The sequence below is a fragment of the Elgaria multicarinata genome, chromosome 1, assembly GCF_023053635.1.
Source record: "Elgaria multicarinata webbii isolate HBS135686 ecotype San Diego chromosome 1, rElgMul1.1.pri, whole genome shotgun sequence".
Taxonomy (NCBI): Eukaryota; Metazoa; Chordata; class Lepidosauria; order Squamata; family Anguidae; genus Elgaria; species Elgaria multicarinata.
Window position 1 is genome coordinate 1,677,089 of NC_086171.1, and position 10,151 is coordinate 1,687,239.

Here is a 10,151-nt window from a genome sequence, read left to right on the forward strand (position 1 = left end):
GACAGATGGTTGTCCAGCTGCTTCTTGAAGGTCTCTAGGGTGGGAGAACCCACAACCTCCCTAGGTCACTGGTTCCATTGTCATCCTGCTCTAACAGTCAGGAAGTTTTTCCTGTCAAGCCCGTTATTCCATGCCCTGATATTCTTCCCCCTCCCCACTGGGAACTCAGCCTGCCTAATTAAGCTTAGAGGAGAGCTCCTAGCATCCACACTCCCTGCAGGTGTGAAGAGGTGTCTGTTTACCGAGTACAGCTTTGTGGGTTGCACAGCAGACCTCTTCATGGCCTCACATCTCGGCGGGAGGCCGTGGAATCTCGACAGTATCAGTGGAAGGGTGGTGCTCCGACCAGTGGGGCCGTGGCACATGTGGAAGGGAAGGCCGAAGGGGGACTAGGCTCGGGCACTCCTCCTCCCGCGCCTGGCCCTGGGAAAGGGGGGGGGGGCACTTCGAAGTTCTTGCCTTGTTTGTTTGTTTATACAAGGGACGTCGGAAAGTCACGGGTGCCCACGCAGTAGTTGGGGAGGGGGGGTTGCAGCATTCCAGTAGAGCCGGTCCATACATTTGGGAAAACATGGACCCCTCTTGGAGTTGGTCAGCCTGCCCATGAAGCTCAAGCAACGTGATCATATCAGCTCAGCAGGGAAAGATTTGCACTGGGTGCCAGTGATTCTCCAGCCCCAATTGAAATCATTTTTATGAATGATTTGGACGAGGAGGTGCAGGGAACACTGATCAAATTTGCAGATGACACAAACTTGGGTGGAATAGTTAATACCCTGGAAAACAGAAACAAACTTCAGAGTGATCTTGATAGGCTGGAGTGCTGGGCTGAAAACAACAGGATGAAATTTAATAGGGATAAATGCCAAGTTCTACATCTAGGAAATAGAAACCAAATTATTATTATTATTATTATTATTATTATTATTATTATTATTATTATTTATTTATTTATTTATATAGCACCATCAATGTACATGGTGCTGTACAGAGTAAAACAGTAAATAGCAAGACCCTGCCGCATAGGCTTACATTCTAATTAAATCATGGTAAAACAATAAGGAGGGGAGGAGAATGCAAACAGGCACAGGGTAGGGTAAAAGGCACAGGGAAACCAAAGTGTGGGAGAGTCCACAACCTCCCTAGGGAACTGATTCCATTGTCGTACTGCTCTGTCAGGAAGTTTTTTCTGATGTCCAGCTGGAATCTGGCTTCCTTTAACTTGAGCCCGTTATTCCGTGTCCTGCACTCTGGGAGGATCGAGAAGAGATCCTGGCCCTCCTCTGTGTGACAACCTTTTAAGTATTTGAAGTGGGCTCTCATGTCTCCCCTCCATCTTCTCTTCCCCAGGCTCAACCTGCCCAGTTCTTTCAATCTCTCTTCATAGGGCTTTGTTTCCAGACCCCTGATCATCCTGGTCCTGCTTTGTGGGTCCCTGGTCGACAGCTGGTTGGCCCCTGTGTGAACAGAGTGCTGGACTAGATGGACCCTTGGTCTGATCCAGCGTCAGGGCTCTTCCGATGTTCTTATATGCTGCTGTCCAAGCGTTGGGCAGAAGTCACGAAAGGGCTGTTTTACACACCTCATTGTAGAAAACATCAGAGCTTCCTTTTTACAAATGGGTGAGAACCTTGCTTGGAGTTTGCTTTTAATCCCATAAATGGGACAGAAAAAAATTGAGATTCAAAAATTTGAACGTGGGAGAAAGCAAGACGGACCAATTATGCCTTCCAGGGAGAGGGTTTGGAGTTCTTAGTCTTGGTTTGCACCCCTGTGTATTTATCCACATCTGTAGTGTGGCGCTGGGATGCCAACTTGTTGTTTTTACAGGCTCTTCATCTTTAAAACTTGCAAAGCAGGTAGTTGCGACATGATCCTCTCCGTATTGGAAATAGCTGTACCTGTTGAATTTAGTCCTTGCTTGCATTAAGAACATCAGAAGTGCCCTGATGCTGGATCAGACCAAGGGTCCATCTTGTCCAGCCCTCTGTTCACACAGGGGCCCACCAGCCGTCGGTCAGGGATGAACAAAGCAGGACATGATGCAACAGCACCTTCCCACCCATGTTCCCCAGCAACTGGTGCACACATTCAGACCCCAAATTATGGGGACTTAGGACATAATTGCACTGGGTTCCAGTCATGCATAGGATTGCCACCGAGATGCCCACACGTCTCCAGAACTGCATCTTTTTCACATTCATCTGAAAACGTTTTCTTACCTAATCAGCTATAATTTAAATAAAAACAACAGCAACACGGGTGGGATTTGCAATGAATCCCTATGGGCAAGTATGGTTTCTCTATGGAGAATTCTGTCCTATGTTTCTCTATGGACAAGTGATTTGCAATGAATCCCTATGGGCAAGTATGGTTTCTCTATGGAGAATTCTGTCCTATATTTCTCTATGGACAAGTGATTTGCAATGAATCCCTATGGGCAAGTATGGTTTCTCTATGGAGAATTCTGTCCCATTGTTTTCTATGGGCAAGGGCTTTCCAATGAATCCCTATGGGCAAGTATGGTTTCTCTATGGAGAATTCTGTCCCATTGTTTTCTATGGGCAAGGGCTTTCCAATGAATCCCTATGGGCAAGTATGGTTTCTCTATGGAGAATTCTGTCCCATTGTTTTCTATGGGCAAGGGCTTTCCAATGAATCCCTATGGGCAAGTATGGTTTCTCTATGGAGAATTCTGTCCCATTGTTTTCTATGGGCAAGGGCTTTCCAATGAATCCCTATGGGCAAGTATGGTTTCTCTATGGAGAATTCTGTCCCATGATTCTCTACGGACAAGCGCTTTGCAATGAATCCCTATGGGCAAGTATGGTTTCTCTATGGAGAATTCTGTCCCATGTTTCCCTATGGGCAAGCGATTTGCAATGCATCCCTATGGGCAAGTATGGTTTCTCTATGGAGAATTCTGTCCCGTGATTCTCTATGGACAAGCGCTTTCCAATGCATCCCTATGGGCAAGTATGGTTTCTCTATGGAGAATTCTGTCCCATTGTTTCCCTATGGACAAGCCCTTTTCAATGCATCCCTATGGGCAAGTATGGTTTCTCTATGGGCAAGTATGGTTTCCCTATGGGCAGGCATTGCCCTTTGTTTTAGTACGTCCCATGTTTCTCTGTAAGTGCTATTTCCCATACTGTATTGTACCGTTGTCTTAGGTTTAAACCCTTTTGCATCATTCCAACTGTTGGCAAATGCTATTTCTCATACTGTTTTGTACCGTCGTCCTTAGTTTAAACCTTTTGCGCCCTTCCAACATTTGGCTATCTGCATTTTATTTCAAAATGCATTTTGTGCTTTTAATTGTTGTCAGTAGACCAAAGAGCTTGATTGTAAAGAGTTTGTGCCCACTTTGTGATAAATCCTAACAGTGTTCAGTTCCCAATCAGGCTTTCTGCAAGTTAAGTATGCAATGGAATGACACATCCCATTACTTCTGTCAAGGCAAGTGTATAATTTGTACATGTGTGAGAGCAGAATTACAAAAACTCAACTTTGTTTTGTTGCTTCTTTACTCATAATAGTTATATTGCCTAGTCATGTTTAATTGGGTTGCTTCAGGCAGCAAAATACCTTGGGCCAGACCTGGACTTAGAACTGTGTTACACACAGCCTGCATCCCCTACACGGGGATATCCCAGGTCAGTGAAGGTGCCCTAGGAAGCAGAGCAAGACCCTCCTTTGTGCGTTTTGAGGGTTTTAGTTGTGTATTGCGTTTTCTTTCATGGCTCACTGTGAGGAATACGAAGAGTGGTGGTATTGTGTGAAACTACATGTGAGCACAGTTGTGATCTTGATTACGCTTGATTCCTGTACTGAGGATGTGCTCAGGGATGCCCTGTTCCTAAATTCTTAGTGTATGTCCAGGATTCCTGTTCAGATACACTGAATGTCTCACTTGTTCTTTATTTCAGCGGTTTTAACACTAAGACGTTATGTAGAACAAGTGGGACGTACTAAACCGAAGGACACCGAATGGCCATTGAAGTGCATTGTGTCATTCCGAATGGCCATAGGAAATCATTGAAGGAGTTTAGGGATCATCTACAAATTAAAATATCTAAAGGAGTTAAACATTTAGTTTTCATAGAAAACCACACAGAATCAAAATACAAACCAACAAAGTGGTTTTGGGGAACAATTCCTATGACCCCCAACACAGTGGTTTCTAGGGATCATCTCCAAACGGAAAAAGAAAACAGAATACAATAAAGAGAAGGTGACTGCCGTTTCATGCAATGCTTCATAGGCACCAGTTTTAAAAGACCAAAATAAGTGGAGGGGGGTTGCCAAAAACTGTCACAGATTATTTCCATGTTTACAAATCCCCCCCCCCCCGTCACCCTCTCCTCACAATTGGCTTACATTTCAAAGTGGTCATAGGAATACATGGGAATGACACCACAAGCCCCTTAAGAATCAGATGAAGCTGAAAATGCTTACGGAGGTTGAAATTAGAAACCCAAGCATCCTAAGACTCTGTGCTTGATACATGTTGCATTGGACTTGCCCCCAACTTGCGCATAGCCATAATACGGGGTGTCATTCAGAATGGCCATGGGAAAGCATTAGGCTGTCACAAGCAGGCACGCAGAAAAGAGGGGGAGCCCCAAAACGCTCATGGAGATTTGAACTAACCCCCCCCCAAAAAACCCTAAGAGTTTCTACTGGAGACATGCTCAACCGGAAAGACCCCCACATTGCACATGGGCCCATAAGGTTCCATCAGAATGACCATAGGAAAGCATTGGACAGTCACGCAGCCCCAGAAATCAAGGGGAGCCCCAAAATTCTCATAGACATTTGTAATGAGACCCTAAGCATCCTAAGAGTTTTTGCTGCAGACGTGCTCCATTGGAATGGCCCCTAAGCTGCACACGGCCACGTGAGGTTTCTTCAGAATGGCCATAGGAAAGCATGGCACTTTCTGGCAGCCCCAGAAACTCAGGGGGAGCCCCGAAATTCTCATAGACATTTGTAATGAGACCCTAAGCATCCTAAGAGTTTTTGCTGCAGACGTGCTCCATTGGAATGGCCCCTAAGCTGCACACGGCCACGTGAGGTTTCTTCAGAATGGCCATAGGAAAGCATGGCGCTTTCTGGCAGCCCCAGAAACTCAGGGGGAGCCCTGAAATTCTCATAGAGGTTTGTAATGAGTCCCTAAGCATCCTAAGAGTTTTTGCTGCAGACGTGCTCCATTGGAATGGCCCCTAAGCTGCGCACGGGCACATGAGGTTTCTTCAGAATGGCCATAGGAAAGCACGGCGCTATCTGGCAGCCCCAGAAACTCAGGGTGAGCCCCAAAATTCTCATAGAGGCTTGTAATGAGACCCTGAGCATCCTAAGAGTTTTTGCTGCATGCGTGCTCCATTGGAATGGCCCCTAAGCTGCGCACGGGCACATGAGGTTTCTTCAGAATGGCCATAGGAAAGCATGGTGCTATCTGGAAGCCCCAGAAAATCAGGGGGAGCCCCGAAATTCTCATAGATGTTTGTAATGAGACCCTAAGCATCCTAAAATTTTTTGCTGCAGACGTGCTCCATTGGAATGGCCCCTAAGCTGCGCACGGGCACATGAGGTTTCTTCAGAATGGCCATAGGAAAACACTGGGCCAATCTGGAAGTTCCAGAAAATCAGGGGGATCCCTGAAATTCTCATAGACGTTTGTAATGAGACCCTAAGCATCCTAAGAATTTTTGCTGCAGTTGCGCTCCATTGGAATGGCCCCTAAGCTGAGCACGGACACATGATGTTTCTTCAGAATGGCCATCGGAAATTAATGGGCTTCTCTGGCAACCTCAGAAAATCAAGGGGAGCCCCAACATTCTCGTAGCGGCTTGTAATAACACACTAAGCCTGCTAAGAGTTTTTGCTGCAGGTGTGCTCCATTGCAATGGCACCTACACTGCGCACGGCCACATGAGGTTTCTTCAGAATGGCCATAGGCTTGTAATAACACACTAAGCCCATTCTTTTCCTATGGCCATTCTGAAGAAACCTCATGTGGCCGTGCGCAGCTTAGGGGCCATTCCAATGGAGCGTGACTGCAGCAAAAACTCTTAGGATGCTTAGGGTCTCATTAGAAATGTCTGTGAGAATTTCGGGGATCCCCCTGATTTTCTGGGGCTGCCAGAGAAGCCCATTGTTTTCTTATGGCCATTCTGAGGAAACCTCATGTGCCCGTGCACAGCTTAGGGGCCATTCCAATGGAGCACGTCTGCAGCAAAAATTCTTAGGATGCTCAGGGTCTCTTTACAAACATCTATGAGAATTTCGGGGCTCCCCCTGATTTTCTGGGGTTGCCAGATAGCGCCATGCTTTCCTATGGCCATTCTGAGGAAACCTCATGTGCCCGTGCGCAGCTTAGGGGCCATTCCAATAGAGCACGCTTGCAGCAAAAACTCTTAGGATGCTTAGGGTCTCATTACAAACATCTATGAGAATTTTGCGGCTCCCCCTGATTTGGGAGGGCTGCCAGAGAAGCCCATTGTTTTCCTATGGCCATTCTGAGGAAACCTCATGTGCCCGTGCGCAGCTTAGGGGCCAATCCAATGGAGCACACCTGCAGCAAAAACTCTTAGGATGCTTAGGGACTCATTACAAACATCTATGAGAATTTTGGGGCTCCCTCTGATTTTCTGGGGCTTCCAGATAGGCCCATTGTTTTCCTATGGCCATTCTGAAGAAACCTCATGTGGTCGTGCGCAGCTTAGGAGCCATTCCAATGGAGCACGTCTGCAGCAAAAACTCTTAGGATGCTTAGGGTCTCATTACAAACATCTATGAGAATTTCAGGGCTCCCCCTGAGTTTCTGGGGCTGCCAGAAAGCGCCATGCTTTCCTATGGCCATTCTGAAGAAACCTCACGTGGCCGTGTGCAGCTTAGGAGCCATTCCAATGGAGCACGTCTGCAGCAAAAACTCTTAGGATGCTTAGGGTCTCATTACAAACATCTATGAGAATTTCAGGGCTCCCCCTGAGTTTCTGGGGCTGCCAGAAAGCGCCATGCTTTCCTATGGCCATTCTGAAGAAACTTCATGTGCCCGTGTGCAGTGTAGGGGCCATTCCAATGGAGCACACCTGCAGCAAAAACTATTAGGATGCTCAGGGTCTCATTACAAGCCTCTATGAAAATTTTGGGGCTCCCCCTGATTTGGGAGGGCTGCCAGAGAAGCCCATTGTTTTCCTATGGCCATTCTGAAGAAACCTCATGTGGTCGTGCGCAGCTTAGGAGCCATTCCAATGGAGCACGTCTGCAGCAAAAACTCTTAGGATGCTTAGGGTCTCATTACAAACATCTATGAGAATTTCAGGGCTCCCCCTGAGTTTCTGGGGCTGCCAGAAAGCGCCATGCTTTCCTATGGCCATTCTGAAGAAACTTCATGTGCCCGTGTGCAGTGTAGGGGCCATTCCAATGGAGCACACCTGCAGCAAAAACTATTAGGATGCTCAGGGTCTCATTACAAGCCTCTATGAAAATTTTGGGGCTCCCCCTGATTTGGGAGGGCTGCCAGAGAAGCCCATTGTTTTCCTATGGCCATTCTGAAGAAACCTCATGTGCCCGTGCACAGCTTAGGGGCCATTCCAATGGAGCACGTCTGCAGCAAAAACTCTTAGGATGCTTAGGGTCTCATTACAAACATCTATGAGAATTTCAGGGCTCCCCCTGAGTTTCTGGGGCTGCCAGAAAGCGCCATGCTTTCCTATGGCCATTCTGAAGAAACCTCACGTGGCCGTGTGCAGCTTAGGAGCCATTCCAATGGAGCACGTCTGCAGCAAAAACTCTTAGGATGCTTAGGGTCTCATTACAAACATCTATGAGAATTTCAGGGCTCCCCCTGAGTTTCTGGGGCTGCCAGAAAGCGCCATGCTTTCCTATGGCCATTCTGAAGAAACTTCATGTGCCCGTGTGCAGTGTAGGGGCCATTCCAATGGAGCACACCTGCAGCAAAAACTATTAGGATGCTCAGGGTCTCATTACAAGCCTCTATGAAAATTTTGGGGCTCCCCCTGATTTGGGAGGGCTGCCAGAGAAGCCCATTGTTTTCCTATGGCCATTCTGAAGAAACCTCATGTGGTCGTGCGCAGCTTAGGAGCCATTCCAATGGAGCACGTCTGCAGCAAAAACTCTTAGGATGCTTAGGGTCTCATTACAAACATCTATGAGAATTTCAGGGCTCCCCCTGAGTTTCTGGGGCTGCCAGAAAGCGCCATGCTTTCCTATGGCCATTCTGAAGAAACTTCATGTGCCCGTGTGCAGTGTAGGGGCCATTCCAATGGAGCACACCTGCAGCAAAAACTATTAGGATGCTCAGGGTCTCATTACAAGCCTCTATGAAAATTTTGGGGCTCCCCCTGATTTGGGAGGGCTGCCAGAGAAGCCCATTGTTTTCCTATGGCCATTCTGAAGAAACCTCATGTGCCCGTGCACAGCTTAGGGGCCATTCCAATGGAGCACGTCTGCAGCAAAAACTCTTAGGATGCTTAGGGTCTCATTACAAACATCTATGAGAATTTCAGGGCTCCCCCTGAGTTTCTGGGGCTGCCAGAAAGCGCCATGCTTTCCTATGGCCATTCTGAAGAAACCTCACGTGGCCGTGTGCAGCTTAGGAGCCATTCCAATGGAGCACGTCTGCAGCAAAAACTCTTAGGATGCTTAGGGTCTCATTACAAACATCTATGAGAATTTCAGGGCTCCCCCTGAGTTTCTGGGGCTGCCAGAAAGCGCCATGCTTTCCTATGGCCATTCTGAAGAAACTTCATGTGCCCGTGTGCAGTGTAGGGGCCATTCCAATGGAGCACACCTGCAGCAAAAACTATTAGGATGCTCAGGGTCTCATTACAAGCCTCTATGAAAATTTTGGGGCTCCCCCTGATTTGGGAGGGCTGCCAGAGAAGCCCATTGTTTTCCTATGGCCATTCTGAAGAAACCTCATGTGGTCGTGCGCAGCTTAGGAGCCATTCCAATGGAGCACGTCTGCAGCAAAAACTCTTAGGATGCTTAGGGTCTCATTACAAACATCTATGAGAATTTCAGGGCTCCCCCTGAGTTTCTGGGGCTGCCAGAAAGCGCCATGCTTTCCTATGGCCATTCTGAAGAAACTTCATGTGCCCGTGTGCAGTGTAGGGGCCATTCCAATGGAGCACACCTGCAGCAAAAACTATTAGGATGCTCAGGGTCTCATTACAAGCCTCTATGAAAATTTTGGGGCTCCCCCTGATTTGGGAGGGCTGCCAGAGAAGCCCATTGTTTTCCTATGGCCATTCTGAAGAAACCTCATGTGCCCGTGCACAGCTTAGGGGCCATTCCAATGGAGCACGTCTGCAGCAAAAACTCTTAGGATGCTTAGGGTCTCATTACAAACATCTATGAGAATTTCAGGGCTCCCCCTGAGTTTCTGGGGCTGCCAGAAAGCGCCATGCTTTCCTATGGCCATTCTGAAGAAACCTCACGTGGCCGTGTGCAGCTTAGGAGCCATTCCAATGGAGCACGTCTGCAGCAAAAACTCTTAGGATGCTTAGGGTCTCATTACAAACATCTATGAGAATTTCAGGGCTCCCCCTGAGTTTCTGGGGCTGCCAGAAAGCGCCATGCTTTCCTATGGCCATTCTGAAGAAACTTCATGTGCCCGTGTGCAGTGTAGGGGCCATTCCAATGGAGCACACCTGCAGCAAAAACTATTAGGATGCTCAGGGTCTCATTACAAGCCTCTATGAAAATTTTGGGGCTCCCCCTGATTTGGGAGGGCTGCCAGAGAAGCCCATTGTTTTCCTATGGCCATTCTGAAGAAACCTCATGTGCCCGTGCACAGCTTAGGGGCCATTCCAATGGAGCACGTCTGCAGCAAAAACTCTTAGGATGCTTAGGGTCTCATTACAAACATCTATGAGAATTTCAGGGCTCCCCCTGAGTTTCTGGGGCTGCCAGAAAGCGCCATGCTTTCCTATGGCCATTCTGAAGAAACCTCACGTGGCCGTGTGCAGCTTAGGGGCCATTGCAATGGAGCACGTCTGCAGCAAAAACTCTTAGGATGCTTAGGGTCTCATTACAAACATCCATGAGAATTTCGGGGCTCCCCCTGATTTTCTGGGGCTGCCAGAAAGTGCAAGGCTTTCCTATGGCCATTCTGAAGAAAC